We start from the raw sequence: 21,862 nt of genomic DNA, 5'->3' as shown, positions 1-21,862 counted from the left end.
TATGTCCGCCCCTGGTCTTACTTATGGCACTGGATTTTATCAGACATTTATGTCATAGTCTGTGGGTATGTTACAAATGTCTGAGATGGGAACACCTCTTTAAGAGTCATAGGGATGAGAGGCCCTGTGGAAGTTCGGATTCTGGTACCTGACCCAAACTTTATTCCAAAGTTCGGTTCGGGTACCAGAACTGTACCCGAAATTGAATCAGAACCTGAGCCCCATTGAAAACAATGGGGACCCAAACTTTTGACAGTAAAATTCTCTCTCTCTCTTGTCTCTCTCTTGTCTCTCTGTCCTCCTCTCTCTCCTCTCTCTCTCATTTCTCTCTCCTCTCTCTCTCCTCCTCTCTCTTGTCTCTCTCTCCCCTCCTCTCTCTCCTCTCTCCCTCTCCCCTCTCTCTCTTTCTCTCTCCTCTCTCTCTTTTCACTTCTCTCTTCCTCTCTCTCTTCTCTCTCCTTCTCTCTCCCCTCTCTCCTCTCTCTCTTCTCTCTCTCTCTCCTCTCTCCTTTCTCTCTCTCCTCCCTCCCAAATACAAATACAAATAGGCTTTATTGGCAGGACCAAAATACAATTAGTGTTGCCAAAGCAAGAAACATAAATAAATAAATAAAAATAAAAAATAAAGGTGACAGGGGAGGGGGCTTGTGGGGATGGGATTTTGGGGGGATCAATTTGGTCAGTAATAGACCATTCGGGGGTCTTACATTCCTCTCAGTTTATGACATGCGGTGACATATTGGGCGGCGATCACCACCGTTGATTCCTCTTCCTCCAGTAGGATGCAGAGTTTACTATCCTCGTCCATGGACGGGAAGTCCGGGATGTGAGTGGAGAGTTTCTGGAAATGGGAGGTCCTCACTTCTGAGTATTTGTTGCAGTGCAGCAGGAAGTGCGCCTCGTCCTCCAGGGCCCCCTGCTGGCAGTGCTGGCACAGTCTGTCCTCCCGCAGCTTGTATGTCTGTCGGTGCCACCGTGTTTCCACCTCTAGGCTGTGAGCACTCAGTCTGTACAGACTCAGGGTCTGCCTGTCTTTGCGGTGGTGTAACATCTCCAGATATGGGGCCAAAGTGTACTCCCTCTGCAGTGCCCAGTAAATGGTGAGTTTCTGGGCTTTCTCTAGTTCACTTTTCCATCCCTTTATGTATTGCTTCTTGCAGCTCTCCGAGGTCCCCTTTATTTGGCATTTTGTCAGGGTGTGTTGCTGACTTTGGCTGGACTGGCTGCCGGGATTCCTGGCTTGCTCTGGGCTCCGGCTCAGCAGGGCTTTATGATGGTAGGAGCTGGGGTTGCTGCTCTGTATGTGTGCCTGGAGTGATAGTGCCCTCTTGTGTATAGTGAGCCAAATGGGGAATCGGCCCAGCTCAGCCCTACAGGCTATGTTTGAGGTGCTGCGTTGGACTTGGAGGAGATATTTGCAGAACTCCAGGTGGAAGACTTCAGTTGGGCTGAGATCCCACTTTGTCTGATCTGGGTAGGTCTCTGGGCCCCATACTTCAATGCCATACAGCAGTATAGGGGCGATGACACTTTCAAATATCTTGAGCCAGACTCTCACAGGTAGTTTGAGGTGGTACAGTTGTCTTCTGGTGGCGTAGAAGGTTCTGCACGCTTTTCTTTTTAGGGCTTCTGCTGCTTGCTTGAGGCTCCCGGTTTGGCTTATCTCCAGACTGAAGTAGGTATAGCTGCTGCTCTTCTCCAGCCTTTAGCCATTTAATGTGCGGGAGGGAGTGGGGGTTTTGTTCTGGTTCCTTCTCTGAAACACCATGACTTTGGTCTTCTTTTGGTTGATGGGCAGCGCCCGTGTGGTGCTGAATGTTTCCAGCACTGCCAGGCTATCTTGGAGGCCTCTCTCAGTTGGGGAGAGTAGCAGGAGGTCATCTGCATACAGTAAGAACTTTACCTCTTGGTCGTGCAAACTGAGGCCTGGGGCGGAGGAGGATTCCAGATCTGCAGCCAGTCCATTTATGTAGATGTTGAATAGGGTTGGGCTCAGATTGCATCCCTGTCTGACCCCGCGGCCCTGTCTGAAGAAAGCAGTCCTTTTCCCATTCACCTTCAAGCTGAAATGGTTCTCAGTGTACGAGCTCTTGATGATGTCATAGGTTCTGCCGCCTATTCCGCTCTCTAGGAGTTTCAGGAACAAGCCAGAGTGCCACACTGAGTCAAAAGCCTTCTTGAAGTCCACAAAACATGCAAATATTTTACCTTGTTTTTTGCTATGGACATGGGTCTTGATGAGGCTCTGCAGGGTGTAGATGTTATCGGTAGTGCAGTGGTTCGGCATGAATCCAGCTTGGCTTCTGCTGATGATATCATGTTGGGTGAGGAAGGTGGTGATTAATGTTGAGCGAGCACTAAAATGCTCGGGTGCTCGAAGCTCGGGCCGATCTCACCGTGATACTCGGGTGCTCGACCCGAGCAACGAGCCCAATGTTAGTCTATGGGAGACCCGAGCATTTTTGCGGCGGCACCCCCGGCAGTCAGTAGAAAGCCTAAAAAGTGCCCAAAACGATAGTGACAGTGCTCAAATGACATGGGGACAGCATGAGGATCGCCCCAGGAAGCATTTCTGACCCCCAGGTCACTGCTGTCAACAACGTGGTCAGAGGTATTAAGCCACTTTTACGGGCTCACAATAAAACGTTCAAAAACGAAACTGAAACTGCTTTCCTGTGAAATATGTTAAGGAACATCCTTTCCAGGGTAAAGACTTGTGTATAAGGTAAAATAAATAACCAAAAACAAAATACTCCTCCACACCTTGGGCTATGCTCACAAGTAGCATTTTTTATGCGTTTTTGCACTTTTGTATTGCTTTCAACTGTGACAAATGCATTCACTGGGAAATGTAATTTTAACATTTTACAACCTTATCTGGCCATGTGCTGTGTGACACATGCATACAGTGCTGAAAAGACATGGGAACAGCATGGGGAAGACCCCTGGAAGCATCTCTGACACCCAGGTCACTGCCTAAAGTGTGCCCATCAGAAGTGATCCTTGCCGCATCAGAAGATGCAGACTTGCAACTATCCCCGTGCAAGTCCTTGTCCCAGGGCAGTGTTCAATTGTACCTCCCCCATTCCTTGCAATGCAAGCACAAGTATGCAGCCTGCCACCCACCCACCCGCAGGCTGCAATACCATACTGCTTGCACTTGAAATTGGGCCTTTTAGGCATGTGGAGGCGGAATCTGGCCACCACGTCATGGCTGCGTCGGCGGCCTGGTATCCATACTCAGTCCCCAGCCGCCCGGTGGCCGGGTGTCCACGCTTGGTCCGCAGCTGCCAGGGGGCGGCCGGGTGTCCATACTCGGTCCCCATCCGCCCCGCGGCCGGGTGCCCACACACAGTCCCCAGCCGCCTGGGGGCGGCCGGGTGTCCATAAACGGTCCGCAGCCTCCCCTATTTGTCCCAGTGCACCTTATACACAAGCGCGCATACCAAAACATTACCTGTGCCCTCCCCAGTGCATTTAGTGAGAAGGACAGCCTAACCACAAACACGTGGACAAGTGAATGTGGCCAGGGATGGTCCATCTCACTGACGCCTTCACACTGGGTTAATATTGTGGAAGCCGGGACACAGTTGGACACTGGGATGCAACACGTCCTCCAGACATAGAGGTAAATCAGGCTTCAACACAACGTTCAGAAGGTAGACAGCAGCAGTGGTCGGCCTCCTACACAATGAGTAAATTATTCAGGATCATGAGGCCATCCATCTCCTTAGCTTTCTGTTCCTTGGAATGCAAGCGCATGTATGTAGTAGTGGCTAGGCCTGAGGTGGTCAGTGTTTTGGCGCATATCCTACCTCCTCCGAGGATTGCTGGATGTTTTCCTGCTACTATCCCAGTTCTATGACTCCCGTTAAAACAAAGCTTCAGGTGATGAATGATGGATGAGGTGGTGGTAAAGGAGAAAGAGCAGGAGGAACAGGGACCATTCATATCAATATCAGGCCAGTCAACCACACATGTCTAGTAGGATATGCTTCTGTAACAAAAGGAGCGGTTCAGCTACACAGTTATAGGGCATACAGTGAGTGCAATACCTACCAAAAATTTCGACGCACTCCAATGCCCCTTGGAAGTGACATGGAGGTCAGAGGGCCTTAACTAAACCGTTTTTTCCATTTATAGCAACTGGGTCTCCTGTACACTGTTGGCCTAAGCAGTGAATGGAAGGCTTTCCAAAAATTATGAGGAACTGCAATGCCCCTTGAAACAGATGTGGATTACAGCGTACTAAAAACCTTCTACCCATTATTGGAGAGTGGGTCTCCCTTAGTGTTCGCCTATGCATTGAAAAGCAACAGCTGATTAAAATTAGGAGGAAATGCAATGCCCGTTGGAAGAGTGGTGGAGGTTAGAGGTAATTAAAAACAACATTTCAATGCCCCTTGGAAGAGCTGTGGAGTTCAGAGTGGTTTAACAAGACGGTTTTAATGCCCCTTGGAAGAGACGTGGAGGTCACAGTAGCTTTACAAGACAGTTTTAATGCCCCTTGGAAGAGACGTGGAGTTCAGAGTGGTTTAACAAGACGGTTTTAATGCCCCTTGGAAGAAACGTGGAGGTCCCAGTGGAATAAAAAGACAATATCAATGCCCCTTGGAAGAGTGGTGGAGGTTACAGTGGAATAAAAAGACAATATCAATGCCCCTTGGAAGAGTGGTGGAGGTCGCAGTGGAATAAAAAGACAATATCAATGCCCCTTGGAAGAGACGTGGAGTTCATAGTAGCTTAACAAGACGGTTTTAATGCCCCTTGGAAGAGACGTGGAGTACAGAGTGGTTTAACAAGACGGTTTTAATGCCCCTTGGAAGAGACGTGGAGGTCCCAGTGGAATAAAAAGACAATATCAATGCCCCTTGGAAGAGTGGTGGAGGTTACAGTGGAATAAAAAGACAATATAAATGCCCCTTGGAAGAGTGGTGGAGGTTACAGTGGAATAAAAAGACAATATCAATGCCCCTTGGAAGAGTGTTGGAGGTCGCAGTGGAATAAAAAGACAATATCAATGCCCCTTGGAAGAGTGTTGGAGGTCGCAGTGGAATAAAAAGACAATATCAATGCCCCTTGGAAGAGTGGTGGAGGTTACAGTGGAATAAAAAGACAATATCAATGCCCCTTGGAAGAGTGGTGGAGGTCGTAGTGGAATAAAACAACAATATCAATGCCCCTTGGAAGAGTGATGGAGGTCGCAGTGGAATAAAAAGACAATATCAATGCTCCTTGGAAGAGACGAGGAGGTCACAGTAGCTTAACAAGACGATTTTAATGCCCCTTGGCAGAGCTGTGGAGTTCAGAGTGGTTTAACAAGACGGTTTTAATGCCCCTTGGAAGAGACGTGGAGTTCAGAGTGGTTTAACAAGACGGTTTTAATGCCCCTTGAAAGAGACGTGGAGGTCACAGTAGCTTAACAAGGTGGTTTTAATGCCCCTTGGAAGAGAAGTGGAGTTCAGAGTGGTTTAAGAAGACGGTTTCAATGCCCCTTGGAAGAGACGTGGAGGTCACAGTAGCTTAACAAGACGGTTTTAATGCCCCTTGAAAGAGACGTAGAATTCAGAGTGGTTGAACAAGACGGTTTTAATGCCCCTTGGAAGAGACGTGGAGGTCACAGTGGAATGAAAAGACAATATCAATGCCCCTTGGAAGAGTGGTGGAGATTACAGTGGAATAAAAAGACAATATCAATGCCCCTTGGAAGAGTGATGGAGGTCGCAGTGGAATAAAAAGACAATATCAAAGCCCCTTGGAAGAGTGGTGGAGGTTACAGTGGAATAAAAAGACAATATCAATGCCCCTTGGAAGTGACGTGGAGGTCATAGTAGCTTAACAAGATGATTTTAATGCCCCTTGGAAGAGCTGTGAAGTTCAGAGTGGTTTAACAAGACAGTTTTAATGCCCCTTGGAAGAGTGGTGGAGGTCGCAGTGGAATAAAAAGACAATATCAATGCCCCTTAGAAGATTGGTGGAGGTTACAGTGAAATAAAAACACACTATCAATGCCCCTTGGAAGAGTGGTGGAGGTTACAGTGGAATAAAAAGACAATATCAGTGCCCCTTGAAAGTGTGGTGGAGGTCGCAGTGGAATAAAAAGACAATATCAATGCCTCTTAGAAGAGTGTTGGAGGTTACAGTGGAATAAAAAGACAATATCAATGCCCCTTGGAAGAGTGGTGGAGGTTACAGTGGAATAAAAAGACAATATCAATGCCCCTTGGAAGTGACGTGGAGGTCATAGTAGCTTAACAAGACGATTTTAATGCCCCTTGGAAGAGCTGTGAAGTTCAGAGTGGTCTAACAAGACAGTTTTAATGCCCCTTGGAAGAGTGGTGGAGGTTGCAGTGGAATAAAAAGACAATATCAATGCATCTTAGAAGATTGGTGGAGGTTACAGTGAAATAAAAACACACTATCAATGCCCCTTGGAAGAGTGGTGGAGGTTACAGTGGAATAAAAAGACAATATCAATGCCCCTTGGAAGAGTGGTGGAGGTCGCAGTGGAATAAAAAGACAATATCAATGCCTCTTAGAAGAGTGTTGGAGGTTACAGTTGAATAAAAAGACAATATCAATGCCCCTTGGAAGAGTGGTGGAGGTTACAGTGGAATAAAAAAACAATATAAAAGCCCCTTGGAAGAGTGGTGGAGGTCACAGTGGAATAAAAAGACAATATCAATGCCTCTTGGAAGAGTGGTGGAGGTCGCAGTGGAATAAAAAGATAATATCAATGCCCCTTGGAAGAGACGTGGAGGTCACAGTAGCTTTACAAGACGATTTTAATGCCCCTTGGAAGAGCTGTGGAGTTCAGAGTGGTTTAGCAAGACGGTTTTAATGCCCCTTGGAAGAGACGTGGAGGTCACAGTAGCTTAACAAGACGGTTTTAATGCCCCTTGGAAGAGACGTGGAGTTCAGAGTGGTTTAACAAGACGGTTTTAATGCTCCTTGGAAGAGAGGTGGAGGTCCCAGTGGAATAAAAAGACAATATCAATACCCCTTGGAAGAGTGGTGGGGGTTACAGTGGAATAAAAAGACAATATCAATGCCCCTTGGAAGAGTGGTGGAGGTTACAGTGGAATAAAAAGACAATATCAAAGCCCCTTGGAAGAGTGGTGGAAGTCGCAGTGGAATAAAAAGACAATATCAATGCCCCTTGGAAGAGACATGTAGGTCACAGTAGCTTAACAAGACCGTTTTAATGCCCCTGGGAAGAGACGTGGAGTTCGAAGTGGTTTAACAAGACGGTTTTAATGCACCTTGGAAGAGACGTGGAGGTCACAGTAGCTTAACAAGACGGTTTTAGTGCCCCTTGGAAGAGACATGGAGTTCAGAGTGGTTTAACAAGACGGTTTTAATGCCCCTTGGAAGAGACATGGAGGTCACAGTAGCTTAACAAGACGGTTATAATGCCCCTTGGAAGAGACTTGGAGTTCAGAGTGGTTTAACAAGATGGTTTTAATGCCCCTTGGAAGAGTCGTGGAGGTCCCAGTGGAATAAAAAGACAATATCAATGCCCCTTGGAAGAGACGTGGAGGTCCCAGTGGAATAAAAAGACAATATCAATGACCCTTGGAAGAGACGTGGAGGTCACAGTAGCTTAACAAGACGATTTTAATGCCCCTTGCAAGAGCCATGCAGTACAGCATATTAAAAACATTATTTCCATTAATGGGGAGTGGGTCTCCCATAGTCTTTGTCTATGCCTTCGAAGCAAAAGCTGCCATAAATTAGGACGGATGAACTTGCAATGCCCTTTACAAGAGCCATGCAGTACAGCATATTAAAAACATTATTCCCATTATTGGGGAGTGGGTCTCCCATAGTCTTCGCCTATGCCTTTGACTAGCCCAGGGGATGGGGATGACTCGGTACCCGGGCCTTTGCCTGGCCTGTGGGGATGTCGCGGTGGTCGGCTCCCGGGCCCGTACCCTGGGGTCAGTTTTTAAAAGGGGATTGTTTGTTAATTTTATGAAAGTTCGTGACGCCACCTGTGGTTTCTGGTGAGAATCACCAGCGCTGCGGCAGTCCACTGAGGCCGGTGATGAAGCAGCTCGATGATCCTGATCCTCGCAGAGGGTGGTGTTGTCCTCCTCCTCCTTCGCATCCAGGGGACATCCTCAGGGCTATCGGCTAACAGGATTTTCCCTCCTTCCTCGGGCTCCGTCCGCACCTGCAGAGCACTCAGCACAGTGGTCAGGGTTTTGATCAACTGGCGCACTTCAGAGAGCAGACGGTCCAGCTCTTTAGGGGACGTTGCTGGAACCTTGGCTTCAGCAGCCACCGGGGAAAAAGTGGGTGTAGCAGGCACTGGGGTAGCCCCACCCTGGTAACATTGGATGGCATTTGTTTCCAGGGGCTGCAGTCCTTTTATAGCCATGTCCTTAAGATTGTCAAAGGTGGCATCTGGATGATCCAAGGACCACCAACGCACAGTCCTGCTCTCCTCTGGAGACCTCAGTCCCCCGACAAACTGTTCCGTCAGCATTTTGTATTCATTTTCGATGCTGGTCAGACTAACCTGTTTCAGAGCCCGCAGGGCCCCTTGTAGACACCAGGCATAGTCCCGAACACTGTCCTCCGGCTGTTGGGAACAGTTGTAGAACCTCATCCGGAGGTCCGCCTCAGTATGATCCTCAAAAACAGTCTGTAACTTTTTAAAGATTGCGGACACTGACTCCTGGTCTGCGACTGACCATCTTTCTACTTCCCGTTCCGCAGCACCGGTCAGTTGTCCTAATACCACAGCGGCCCTCTGTTTGCCTGTCATAGAGTACATGTCCAAGATACCGCATATCTTCCGTTTGAATCCAGACAGAGTATTTGGTATGCCGTTGTACTGGGGGAGCCACTTTGCTCCAGGAATATACGGTAGAGTTATGGGGATGACTGGAGTTACAGGCGCTGCTGATGGTACGGCCACTTCGGCCTGCTTAGCGTCGGGCGCGGGTTGAACATCAGGGCCGTTAACCGGTATTCCGGCGTTGTTCTGTTCGTCGGACATTTTGGCGCCCCCCTAGCGAACCGTGGCCTACTTTCTTTTCTCTTCTTCCGGTAGGCCGCAGCTCCGCAGGTGACGGTCTCCTTCAGGACCTTGCATCGCTTGCGTCCTACGTCAGAGCGTTCAGCGATGCTCCTTACAGGACCTGGCGCCTCTTGGTTTGACGTAGAAGCGTGGGGCGTGTCCGGGGCTTCGCGTGCTTTTGCAGTTACGCCCCTCAGTTTCCCGCGGTTACGCTCATCTTCTCGCCCGGCGGCCCAACAATGGCGGCAATCTTCACCACAGTTTAACATACACAGTTTTTTTTTAAATTTAAGGCGCACAGTACCCGGTGGCAACGGGCATAACACTCCGTCGTTGCAGCGGGCACGGAATCCTGTTCGTGATGCCAGGGAAGATGACTAGCCCAGGGGATGGGGATGACTCGGTACCCGGGCCTTTGCCTGGCCTGTGGGGATGTCGCGGTGGTCGGCTCCCGGGCCCGTACCCTGGGGTCAGCTTTTAAAAGGGGATTGTTTGTTAATTTTATGAAAGTTCGTGACGCCACCTGTGGTTTCATGTGAGAATCACCAGCGCTGCGGAAGTCCACTGAGGCCGGTGATAAAGCAGCTCGATGGTATAGCTCCCCACATGTGGAGCTAGGCCTCAGGGCAGCGTACGAGATGGGGATGCAGGACAGACGAGACCCAGCCGGGTCAGAGCAAGAACGGGGACGGACACGGTAGTCACTTCAGTACCTTTTACTGGTGGAAATTTAGGCACATCCCGGAGCACTGTTGGGTGAAGGGTGCATATCAGGATCCTCCCCAATGAGCGGGTGTAGGGCCTCCTGTTTCTTGCCTCTGCGTAGTAAGTTTCTGACCTGCCTGAAGCTAGGCCTAACTTTATCTCTGTCCTGCACCGGCTGACATTGTGGTAGGGCCTTCTCTTGGAGTGCACGCTCCCAGCTTATGGGGCCTATGTGTCTCCTGGCTCTGTTATGTATCAGCTCTCTGGTGAACCTGGGACCTGTAGTTCTCCAGGGATTCTGATTATGCCTTACTGGGTCGTAGAGATCCTGGTAAGCTCGGACCCGGTGTCCGGTATATTTTTTGGGGTGAGCTGGGCATGCTCCTCTGCCCCCACTGCTACTCACTTTCCACTCGCCTTCGGCCACACTCGGGCCCTCACTAGGCTATACACACTAACGGCAGTGAGCTACAACTGAGTCTGGATTAAGCTCCACTGCAGGCTGACCTCACTCAGGCTTCTCTACTGCAGGAACTCTCTCAACAGACTTGACTCTCTGTCAACTCCAGACTAACTGCTGCCTAGCTCCACCTTCCCTATTTATATCCCTAATGGGCTCCCTCTGCTGGTCTGAGGTGGAAGGTGGAGATGTGTGAATGTTTATGGGGGCCTCTTGTGAAGGATTCCATCAATGCACACTTCTAGGATCTGTGGTACTAAGCGCAGCTGGGCGCCACATTCCCCCCTAGCAAAGCTCAGCACTCCCGGGCTGAAGTACATTTTAAAACAACAATATTAAACATGAACAATGCAATAACTCTTCCCTTTATGGGAGGCACATTTCTTAAACGTTGCATAATAACATAAACGAATACAAAGTGTCCTCAGAATTCAAGTCTCTTGCGGTGAGGTTCCCAGACAGGATGTCCATCTCACAGGGTAGAGTACTTGGTGGTTTGAGGGACCTGTCCCAAACCCTCAACGTAGGCCCTGGGGTGGCTGCAGGGCATGAAGATCCCGTGTTGGACCTCCAGTAGAGCCACTCCAGACAGGTTTTACTTCTGAGGTCACCTAAAAGGGGCACTCCAGGGAGCGCAATTATATACAATAAATAGTTTTTGGGCTGCACACAGTCCTCAGCCACGAAGTTCTTAGATAAACAATAAAGGAAGTGTCCGTATCACTAAAACTGTTCATCAATAAGGCAAAACATAGAATAATATACATATGCATGAAAATACACAATAATACAGTATAATAATATACAATACCCCAGGGGTAACTATTTTACTTAGTGGATCTTACAGGCGGTTTACCTCTAGTACTACGTGTTGATCTGCATAGCGCGGTGGTCTGTGTGGTATCAGAGTCTGCATTATCAGTTACCCTACCAGTTCTGCTTGTGACTAAGTTGTAAAACTGCCTTAACCTCTCTCTGGGACTGGCAAGTTGTAACATACCTGGCGGCGTCCTTGCATAGTGGTCCATCTCCCACTGTGCAAGAGCGCGCACTTGATCTCCAGTTCTGCCTTTCTTTCTGTTCCGTATGAACAGAGCCCTGTCCCCTTTGCTTTGTCTTTGTTTACCCCTTCGGCGATTTATCTCAGCCCTGTCCACCACGTCTGCGGTTTCGCTCTGCTCAGCCTTGTCCACCGCGTCTGCGGTTTCGCTCTGCTCAGCCTTGTCCACCGCGTCTGCGGTTTCGCTCTGCTCAGCCTTGTCCACCGCGTCTGCGGTTTCACTCTGCTCAGCCTTGTCCACCGCGTCTGCAGTTTTGCTCTGCTCTGCATCGTCCACCGCGTCTGCAGTTTTGCTCTGCTCAGCCTTGTCCACCGCGTCTGCGGTTTCGCTCTGCTCAGCTCTGTCCACCGCGTCTGCGGTTTCGCTCTGCTCAGCCTTGTCCACCGCGTCTGTGGTTTCGCTCTGCTCAGCCTTGTCCACCGCGTTTGCGGTTTCACTCTGCTCAGCCTTGTCTACCGCACCTGCGGTTTCGTTTTACTCTGTTTGATTACCGCATCTGCGGCTCTGAACTCGTCTCCCAGTCTGTACTGGACCCTACCCAGCCTGCGCTCTAGCCTGCCTGTTCCTGTATTCCCCGGTGTGGGTCAACAGCCGTGTCCGGAGTCTGACCTGGAGTAGACCCTGGTCCCTCTGCTCGGTTCCTCCCTGGTACACTGGCGTCGTATGCCGTCGTGCGACCTTGGTCGGATCGAGCAGATACTTAGTTATGCCCCTCCAGGCACTCTCCGGTTCATGGCACAGTGGAACCACTAAACACGCACACGCCAGTCCGTCCGGGCGTGTGCATTACATAAGTGTGCCATTGGCTGGGCTCTCTGGCTCTTCTCCTGCCGGGGATCCTTCGTCCGGGGATTCTTCTTGAGCTGGCTCTTCTGCAGCACTAGGCTCTTCTGCAGCACTTACAGGTTCAACTTGCTGTGGAGGGTCTTCTGGCTGTTCGAAGAATTGGAGTGTTGGAATGATTGCTGCTCCTCCTATTTGAGGCCAATCTGCCAGGAAGTCTCCTAAATCAGTATGTATTACTGTTTCTTCTGGTTCCTCCGATACAGTGACAGGCACTCCTTCTTGGAGTTTTAGTAGGTCTGAACACAACTTTAGGTGATCCCTGGACACTGTTGTAGACGTTCTTCCTCCATCTCGACTAATTAAGCAGGTCTTCTAATTATCAAATCTTGAATTCAACACAGTGTCGGGTTCTTTTTCCCACTGGTCATCAAGTTTATGATTTTGTCTTTTCCTTTTCAATACTACTTCACCAGGTGTAAAGGGTTCTGCAGGCGCGTTTTTGTTGTAGTGCACCTCCTGCTTATCTCTCACCCGAGTGAGACTGTCCTCGACACAGGCTTGTACCCTTCTGTACTGCTCCTGTCTGGTCGTGTCCCAGTCCTCAGTGGTCATATCAGCTTCAGGTTCAACAACACCAAGCTCCAGGTCCATGGGCAGCTTTCCTGGCCTTGCCCGCATGAGATATGCCGGAGTGCAATTGGTGGAACTTACTGGTATATGATTGTACAGATCTACTAGGTCAGGTAGTAGGTCTGGCCACTGGTTTCTCTCCTAAAGTGGTATGGTCTTTAGCAGGTCGATGATGATGTTGTTCATCTTTTCGTAGAGACCATTGGTTTGTGGGTGGTACGGTGTAGTTCTTATCTTCTTACACCCGTAGAGATGGCAGAACTCCTTGAACAACTCAGCCTCAAAGGCCAGGCCTTGGTCCGTCAGCACCTTCTTAGGATAACCATGGGGTCTACAGAAATACGCTTGAAACTTCTTTGCTGCTGTCTCTGCCGTCAGGTCTTTGACGGGGGTGACCACCAGGAAACGTGAGTAGTGATCCACCATGGTCAGAGCATAGGAGTACCCTGACCTGCTGGGTGACAACTTGACATGGTCCAGGGCCACGATCTCCAGGGGTCGAGTCGTGTTGATGGGTTGCAGGGGTGCCTTCTGGCTGCTGTAGTCCTTTCTTCTGAGGCTACAGGGTCCACAGTCCCGGCACCACCGCTCAATGGAGCTGCGCATTCCTACCCAGTAGAATCGACACTTCAACAGGGTCTCTAGCTTTTTCCAGCCAAAGTGTCCCGCCTGATCGTGGTAGGCCTCCAACACCATTTTGATGTCTGTCTTGGGGACCACTATCTGCCATACCATCTCATGGGTTTTTGGATTGACGTACCTCCGGCACAGCTTCTCACGGTAGATAAACAGCCGTCTTCTCTCGTTCCACAGCTGCTTTGCTTGCAGAGACGCTTCTTTTTCCAGGGAGGAACCTTCTTGATTTATCAGTTCTTTAATGCGGCTGACAACCGGGTCACTGTCCTGGGTCTCCTTCCAGCTGTGGTGAGGCAGGGGGTTTAACGTCGTTCCACGCTGCCTCTTGGAGGCTCGTTGCTCATGGATCATCCCATTCCGGTGAAAGGCAGGTAGCTCAATCTCTTCCAGGTCATCCACTTCTTCTTCTATGTCTGACTGGTGAGGCATCCTGGACACGGCATCGGCGTTGGCGTTCTTGTGGCCCGCCCGGTATTTAATTGTGAATTGATAATTTGACAGCCGAGCCATCCATCGTTGTTCCAGTGCCCCTAGCTTAGCTGTTTCAAGATGGGTCAAGGGGTTGTTATCAGTGAAGGCAGGGAACTTGCTGGAGGCTAGATAGTGCTTGAACCTTTCAGTGATGGCCCAGACCAAGGCCAGGAACTCCAACTTAAAGCTGCTATAGTTTTCTGGGTTCCTCTCAGTCGGGCGGAGCTTCCTGCTTGCATATGCGATCGCTTTCTCTTGGCCATTCTGCTTCTGACTTAAGACAGCTTCCAGTCCTTCGTTGCTGGCATCTGTATACAGCAGGAACAGTTGGCTGTAGTCAGGGTAGGCTAGAATCTCATGGCCTGCCAGGATCTCCTTCATCTCCTGAAACGACTCAGCTTGCTCCTGTCCTTACCCCAGTGGAATGGGGGATTTCTGCCTTTGGGGGACTGCCCTGCCAGGAGGTCTTGCAGAGGAGCTGCTTTCTTGGTGTAGTCTTTTACAAACCTCCGGTAGTATCCTACTAGTCCCAAGAACTGACGCACCTCTTTGAGGTTCTTCGGTTCCGGCCACTTCTGGATGGCAGTGACCTTCTCCAGGTCTGGTGCTACCCCTTCTGGACTGACAACATGCCCCAGGTACTGTACCTTTCTCTTGAGCAGGTGGCACTTTGAGGGCTTCAGCTTCATCCCGTACCGGGACAGTGACTCAATTACCTCCGCCAGGTGCTTCAAGTGGTCCTCGTTCGTTTTGGAGTACACTATCACATCGTCCAGGTAAAGTAACACAGTCTTGAAGTTGCGGTGTCCCAGGCAGCACTCCATCAATCTCTGGAACGTTCCGGGGGGCATTGCAGAGTCCAAACGGCATACTCTTGAACTCGCAGAGTCCCATAGGTGTGGTGAAGGCCGTCTTCTCCCGATCCTCCTCAGCCACATCTACTTGCCAGTGCCCACTAGTGAGGTCAAGGGTGGAAAAGTAATTTGCAGACTTTAAGGCAGCTAGGGACTCCTCTATGCGTGGTAAAGGGTATGCATCTTTATGTGTAATGCGATTTACTTGTCGGTAATCTACACACATTCTCATGCTCCCGTCCTTTTTCCTAACTAGCACTAGGGGAGCTGCCCAGGGACTACAACTATCCCTTATTACCCCTGCCCTTCTCATGTCATGCAACATCTCCTTTGCCTTCTGGTAGTGAGCTGGTGGTATAGGCCTGTGACGAGCCCCCTGGGCTGTGGGGGATACCCGGAGCCGGTCCTTGTAGATGCTGGGGGTTGTAGTCACCGTGACCAGGGCGGTCAAACCAGGGTAGTCTATGTGTATCTGGTTTAAATAGTCCGACTACGCCACCTGTGGAATGCGGTTATTGGGAACCGCCGCTGCGGAGCAGTCCACTGAAGCTGGTGATATGTGCAGCAAGGTAGTGTAACTCCCCACAGGAAGAGTGTAGCTTCAGGGCAGCGTGTATGGATGATAGTGGTGATAGTGCCTGGATCAATAATGACAACACAGAGTCATAGAATCATAGAATTCTATGACTCTGTGTTGTCATTATTGAGTCTTTGCAGTGCAGTCCCAGGTTTTTTACTGGTGGCAATTATATAGGCGCCAATGGGAGTACTTGCTAGGGATGAGGGCCTGGTCAGTCTGGGAGCAATCCTAGAATTCCCCTGGCCAGGTGGAGTTGTAGGCCTGCCGTTCTGACTGTACTCTTTTGGCTATCCCGCTTATAGTCGTGTTGTAGCCCACGTCCCTGAGTGTGACGTGCTGTGCTCACCTGTATGGCTGGCGACTCGGATCCCGTGTATTCCTCGCTCCTCTGTGGCGGTACAGGTCCTTTCGTGTGGCTGAGCCTCCGGGCTTCTGTTGGGCCAGGAGACATACAATCTCCTGCCGTGCGGTTTCTGCTGCTGGGCTTGAAGGGTCCCACAGCCTCGGACTCCGGTGTCCGGTCCTCTGTGTACACTGGCCAGGACGAGCTATCCAGCTCCAGTCCCTGGCTCCTTGCTCCTTTGTGTCCTATCTGACTCTTGACACTGAACTGAACTGACTAACCCCGCCTCCAGACCCAGTTATAAAGGGCAGGATCCTCCCCACTCTGGTCTGGAGCAGGAGGTGTTGCATGTTGTGTGTTCCTGACCAGGAAACCCCTGTTTTGCTCCCAGACATGGTATTACTACCACTGTGGCAACCAGACCCCCTGGGGTGCCACATTCCCCCCAAGTAAATTTCAGTACTCCGGGACTGAACATATTTTGCAAAAATAACAGGTAACAAATAGTAAATGCAAGGCACATTAGAATATTACAAACTTTACAGTCTTCATAGGTCACGGTATCATCCGTAACCAGGTGTCCATTCCACTGAAGATGTAGTTTGAGGGACCCGACCCAAACCCTCCACGGAGGCCCTGGGGTGGCTACAGGGCATTGATGATCCGGATGTTGGACCACGTCTTCAGCCACCTCCACGTGTTTTTGTTCTGTGGTCTGGCACAAAAGGGGCACTTTACAGGTGCAACTATTTACAAGGTAAAGTTTTTGGTTATCCATTGTCCATAACCTGAAAGTCTTTTTGGACCCTGTAGGGTAACTGGAAAAACATATTTAATACACACATAATACATTTGCAATAATACAGTTATAGTTACATTTTAAATTCTCCAACGAGCAGGGATCTGACCTCTGGTGCTTCTGGCAGACCTACGTAACACACTGTCTGTCTGTGTTCTACCTTGGTCCCCTGTATTTACCCCTGGTGTGGTGGGCTCAATGTTCACCTCACTACAGGTGTTTGGAGGTGTCTCAGCTAGGTTGGGCAGCTTCCTACGGGGTACCACAGGCTCGCTACTAGCAGAGGGTAGATTCTCCTGGTCTGCTGATGAGGAATCTTCTGTCTCCTGGGCCAATGGTTCTTCCAACTCTACCGGGACTTCTACAGCTTCTTGAGGGGCTGGTTGGAGAAATGTAAGGCGGTCTCTGGAGGTGGTCTCTGGAAACTGTTGCTGTTGTCTCACCTCCGTCCTTACTTATGAGGCACAACTTGGTGTTATCATGGTTTGATGGTAGAACGGTGTACGGCTCTTTTTCCCACTGGTCATCCAACTTGTGGAGTCGCCTCTTCCTCTTTAGGACTTGCTCTCCTGGTGACAAGGGGGCAGCAGGTGCATGTTGATTGTAAGTCTTCTCTTGCCTTTCTCTTGCTTGGGACAGACTTCTTTAAACACTTTCCTGTACCTTGCGGTATTGCTGTTGCCGCTCAGTGTCCCAATCTGCATCGGGTAAGGCGTCCTCTGGTGTCAGAACTCCCATATCCAGGTCGATGGGCAGCTTACCAGGTCTCGCTCGCATCAGGTAAGCCGGTGTGCAGTTGGTGCAACTAACTGGGATGTGATTGTAGAGATCCACCAGGTCTGGCAACTTTTCTGGCCACAGGCTGTGTTCCTCCAGGGGCAACGTCTTCAGTAGGTCTATCACCACCTGATTCATCTTTTCACACATCCCATTGGTCTGGGGGTGATAAGGCGTTGTCCTGATCTTCTTGCAGCCGTACAGGTTGCAGAATTCCTGGAATACTTCTGCCTCGAAGGCCGGACCTTGGTCAGTTAGCACACGTTCTGAGTAACCATGCGGGCGGCAGAAGTGCTGTTGGAAAGCTCTGGCTGCTGTCTGAGCCGTTTGGTCCTTGACTGGCACTACTACCAGGAACCGGGAATAGTGGTCTATGATGGTGAGAGCGTAGACAAAGCCTGACCTGCTCGGGGATAGCTTCACATGGTCCAGGGCTACCAGTTCGAGTGGCTGCTTGGTGATGATGGGCTGCAGGGGAGCCCTCTGGCTGTCACGGTCTTTTCTTCTCAGGTTGCATGGTCCGCATTCTCGACACCACCTCTCGACTGCTTTCCTCATGCCAACCCAATAGAACCGTTCACGTAGCAGGACTTCCAGCTTCTTCCATCCAAAATGTCCCGCTCCATCGTGGTACGCTTCCAGGACCATAGATGCATCTCGCCTCGGGACTACAACCTGCCAGACCAGCTCATGTGTCCGGGAGTTGACAGTTCTTCGACACTGCTTCCCTTCATAGATGAACAGCTTGTTCTTTTCTTTCCACAGCTGTTTGGTCTCTTCTGGAGCATCTGAATCAGGGTATGAGTCAGCTTGTGTCAGCAACTCTTTGACTAGGCGAACAGCCGGGTCACTGTCTTGCGTTTCTGCCCATCCATGGTGGGGCAAAGAATTGAACGTCGCTTCTCTGTTGGCAGAACACCTGTTCTTCACACAATGGGAGCACTGCTTTATCCCATGGCGGTGGAATGCGGGGATTTCTATCTCTTCCAGCTCCTCTGGGTCTTCTCCCCCGTCTGGCAAGTTAGGCATTCTGGACAGCGCATCTGCGTTTGCATTCTTGTGCCCAGCCCGGTACTTGATGGTGAATTCGTAATTAGACAGCCGGGCCATCCACCTTTGCTCCAGGGCACCAAGTTTTGCAGTGTCCAGGTGTGTCAGCGGGTTATTATCCGTGAAGACGGTGAATTTGGAGGAGGCGAGATAATGCTTGAAGCGTTCAGTCACAGCCCAGACGATGGCAAGGAACTCCAACTTGAAGGAGCTGTAGTTCTCTGGGTTTCTTTCTGTGGGCTGGAGCTTCCTGCTGGTGTAGGCTATTACCCTCTCCCTGCCTTGTTGGACCTGGGACAGCACCGCTCTCAGTCCCACATTGCTCGCGTCCGTGTGGAGGATGAAGTGTTGGCCATAATCAGGGTAGGCCAGGACCTTGTCTCCTGTTAGGGCCATCTTCAACCTGGTGAAGGACTCATCTTCCAGCTTGTCCCATTTGAATGGTGGTTTCTGGTTTTTGGCCTTCCTGGACTGGCCTATTAGGAGGTCCTGCATGGGTGCCGCCATCTTGGTGAAGCCTGGTATAAACCTTCGGTAGTAGCCTACCAACCCGAGGAACTGCCGCACTTCTTTGATGGTGGAAGGTCTCGGCCAGTCCTTGATTACGGTGACCTTGTCGGGGTCTGGTGCTACACCGTCAGCTCTTACCACGTGTCCTAAGTACTGTACTTTGGGCTTCAGCAGGTGGCGCTTTGATGGCTTTACCTTCAGGCCAAAGCTAGCCAGGGCTTCAAACACTTCCGACAGGTGCTTCAGATGATCCTCATATGTCTTGGAGTATACTATGACGTCATCCAGGTACAAGAGGACTGTCTCGAAATTCTTATGTCCTAGACAGCACTCCATCAACCGCTGGAAGGTTCCTGGGGCATTGCAGAGCCCGAATGGCATGCAGTTGAACTCGCTGAGGCCCATCGGGGTGGTGAATGCGGTCTTTTCCTTATCCGCCTCTGCTACAGGAACCTGCCAATACCCACTAGTAAGATCCAAAGTAGAGAAATAATTAGCAGATTTTAACGCAGCTAGTGACTCCTCTATCCTGGGTAGCGGGTACGCATCTTTATGAATTATGCGGTTAATTTGCCTGTAGTCTACACACATTCTCATTGTGCCATCCTTTTTCTTTACAAGAACTAATGGAGCTGCCCAGGGGCTACAACTGTCTCTTATTACCCCAGCCTCCTTCATCTCTCGTAACATCCCTTTGGCATTTTGGTAGTGTGCTGGCGGTACAGGCCGGTACCTTTCTTTAATGGGTGGCTGGTCTCCCGTGGGGATATGGTGTTGAACCCCCTTTACCTGCCCGAAGTCGAGTGGGTGTTTACTGAAGACCCTCTCATACTCCTGGACCACCCGGGATACTCCTTGTTTTTGGTGTGGAGGGGTGGAGTCTGTACCCACATGCAGCTTCTGGCACCAGTCCTCCATCTGTCATTACCATTACCCTCCGCCTGTTTGGATGGAGGTAAGGGTTCCACTGTCTTTATAGAATTTTGGTTGACGGTGAATAGCTTGGCTAGGGTGGCATACCGGGGCAAATGAACTTCTTTTTCGCCAATGTTCAGGATGCGGACTGGCACTCTCCCATGGTAAACATCAACCACCCCCCTGGCTGTCAAAATGGTGGGCCTACTGTCGGAGTAGACGGGCTCTACCAGGGCCTGGTAATCTCTACCCCTTAGACCAAATCAGCATTTCACTTTTTGGGGGGCATGGCAATAGGGAATGGGTCACTCATCCTAACACTGCCAATCTCACCACCAGACAGTTCTACCTGTTGTCTTTTCATCAGGGCTCTGATCTCTCTTTGTAGAACCCGCTGCTGGCTGGAACTGGCGGTCTCCGCAACCTGCTGTAACAAGACAATTATTTCTGCAAGACAATTTTCAATGACATTAGTGCCTAAGGTTATCATGGGATGACTTTCTCGGCGATCAATGTCGACAATAATCAGTCCCTGTGCTGGCAGTTCGACCTTGCCAACCTTTATGGTCACTTCTTTGAACCCCACCTGAGGTACGGGTTGACCATTGCTGGCATAAATGCTCAAATGTTCATCTGGACGGCGGGTGATGTCAGAGTCGGTCCAGTACCGTTTGAAAAGAATGCAGGGGATGGTGGTCATCTGGGATCCAGTGTCCAGAAACGCGCTCATTGGAAAGCCGTCCAGCACGACAGGTAGGACCGGTCATCCTCCCACATATTTGTCTCGCCAGCTTGATGGGCCTGGTGGTCTTATGCCTGGGGGTTGGCCATCTGCCCCAGGTTTTGCTTGTTTAAATCACAGCACCTTGAATAATGTCCTGGCTGGTTGCAGCGGCGGCAGATGGGTTGTCCGTCCTGGTCGCAGCGGTCGCTGTTCCTCCCTCTGGATGGTGGAATCCTCTTCTGTCGGCGCCACGGGATGTCCTCCGGACTGGAAACCAGCTGGATCTTTCCTATGGGAGACACCTGCAAGGACTGCACCGTTTTGGTTAGCGCCGCTACACTTTTAGTTAACTCTTGGACCTGATGGTGCAGGTCTGTAGACGGGGCATTGTCCAGAGTCTGTGCATCAACTCCTACAGGCTCCGGGGAAAAGGGTGCCACCTCCTGGTGGTAGGTGATAGCTGGGCGGCGGTGAGCTGTAGCGCCACTTGGTGCTGGTTCTCGTAGCACCCGGATGGCCCTGTCCTTAAACTGAGCAAAGTCCAAGTCAGGGTTTTGCAGAGCCATTATGCGCAGCTGGGTTCGGTGGGCGCTGGACAGTAAACCCTCAATAAATTGTTCAGTTAACAGTCTGTTTTCATCACGAACACTGTCAGGGTCTACCTGTTTGATGGCCCTCAGCGCCTCCTGCAGGTTTAAAGCATAGTCCCGTACACTGTCCTTTGCCCGTTGTTTGCACCCATAAAACTTCATCTTTATCTCTGCTGTAGTACGAATGTCAAAAGTGTCCTTTAGGCAGGCCAGTATCTCTTTTACAGTCCCTTTTTCCCTGGTTGACCAGGACTTTACTTCTCTCTGGGCTGCACCAAATAACTGGCCTATAAGGATGCTCACTTTCTGTTCCTCGGACAGGGGGTATACTTTAAATAAACTGTTGAGTCTCTCCTTGAAGTCACTCAGGGTGTGCGACTCTCTTGAGTACTGGGGCAACCACACAGCTCCCGGTATATATGGCATGGTGAATGGCATTACCGCGGCAGCGGGCGTGGCGGTGGTTGACGTTCCTTCCATATCGGGCGTCTTCCTCCCCCCCTAGTGAACCGTGGCCTACCTTCTTTCTCTTTTCTTCCGTAGGCCGCAGTTCCGCAGGCGATGGTCTCCGTCGAGGACCTGGCGTCACGCGCGTCTGACGTCAGCGTTCGCTGTGGCTCCTTCCAGGACCTGGCGCTGCGTCTGTGCGTGGGGCGGGGCCTTGGACTTCGCGCGTTTTCAGCGATCACACCCCTCTTCTTCCCGCGCGGTGACTTGAAAATGGCGGACGGTGGCGGGAAAACGGCGACAGATGGCGGGAAATCTTCACCACGGTACGCTACACAGTCTGTGAAGGTGTGCAGTACCCAGTGGTAGCGGGCACAAAATCCTGCCGACTACGCCAAAGTTGACGCGCCCCTTGGGCTGTGGGGGATACCCGGAGCCGGGCCTTGTAGATGCTGGGGGTTGTAGTCACCGGGCGGTCAAACCAGGGTAGTCTATG

This window comes from Phyllobates terribilis, unplaced genomic scaffold (assembly GCF_046119375.1).
Source record: "Phyllobates terribilis strain yellow unplaced genomic scaffold, ASM4611937v1 Scaffold_5__5_contigs__length_657084704, whole genome shotgun sequence".
Lineage (NCBI taxonomy): Eukaryota > Metazoa > Chordata > Amphibia > Anura > Dendrobatidae > Phyllobates > Phyllobates terribilis.
This window is presented reverse-complemented; position numbering follows the sequence as displayed.